Source organism: Palaemon carinicauda, chromosome 44 (genome assembly GCF_036898095.1).
Source record: "Palaemon carinicauda isolate YSFRI2023 chromosome 44, ASM3689809v2, whole genome shotgun sequence".
Classification (NCBI taxonomy): domain Eukaryota; kingdom Metazoa; phylum Arthropoda; class Malacostraca; order Decapoda; family Palaemonidae; genus Palaemon; species Palaemon carinicauda.
Genome location: NC_090768.1, coordinates 35,955,668 through 35,956,845, shown reverse-complemented (window position 1 = coordinate 35,956,845; position 1,178 = coordinate 35,955,668).

Sequence of the window (1,178 nt, the reverse complement as noted above, 5' to 3'; positions counted from 1 at the left end):
GGTCGGATGGCAGACACATGGCCTGTCATTACCGCAAGCACACACTAGCAGCAGCAGCAGCAGCAGCAGCAGCAAGAGCTTCCTTGGAAGGCCTCTGTTCCTACTGCTGCTATTACTAAAGCCGTAATATTGCAAATGTTTAAAGGCTTTTAACTTTTAAAAAATTACGTAAATGAAATTTCGATCATCATAAAAACTACTCAATTACATCAAGAGCTTCCTTGGAAGGCCTCTGTTCCTACTACTGCTATTACTAAAGCCGTAATATTGCAAATATTTAAAGGCTTTTAACTTTTAAAAAATTACGTAAATGAAATTTCGATCATCATAAAAACTACTCAATTACATCAAGAGCTTCCTTGGAAGGCCTCTGTTCCTACTGCTGCTATTACTAAAGCCGTAATATTGCAAATATTTAAAGGCTCTTAACTTATGAAAAATTACGTAAATGAAATTTTGATCATCATAAAAACTCAATTACATCAAGAGCTTCCTTGGAAGACCTCTCTTCCTACTGCTGCTATTACTAAAGCCGTAATATTGCAAATATTTATAGGCTCTTAACTTATAAAAAATTACGTAATTGAAATTTTGATCATCATAAAAACTCAATTACATCAAAATATATTATTACCAAATGATTCGATCACCAGTCGTAATATAGAAAATACTTCAAGGCTCTTATCTTATAATAAATTACGTAAATAAAATTTTGATCCTCCAAACAAACTCAATTACACCAATCAAATCAAAATGTATAATTACCAAATGATTCGATCACCGGTCGTAATATAGAAAATATTTAAAGACTCAACTTATAATAAATTAAGTAAGTTAAATTTTGATCCTATAAAATAACTCAATTACTATTAATTAAATTAAAATATATAATTTATATAATTCCAAAATGGTTCGATCACCAGTCGTAATATTGCAAACACTTCAAGGCTTGTTGACTTGAAATAATTTACGTCAATAAAATTTTAATCTACCAAAAACTTTATCATAATCAATTAAATTTAAAAAATAAAATTCCCAAAAGTTAATTTTAAGAGCATCTAAATGTGCATGAATATTAAAAAGCAAATTTTTAGATGGATTAAGGGCCATATTTTTTGATAAATCGAATTTTTTTCACGAAAATCTACTTGAGGAAATAAACCTAAACATGTTTTAAC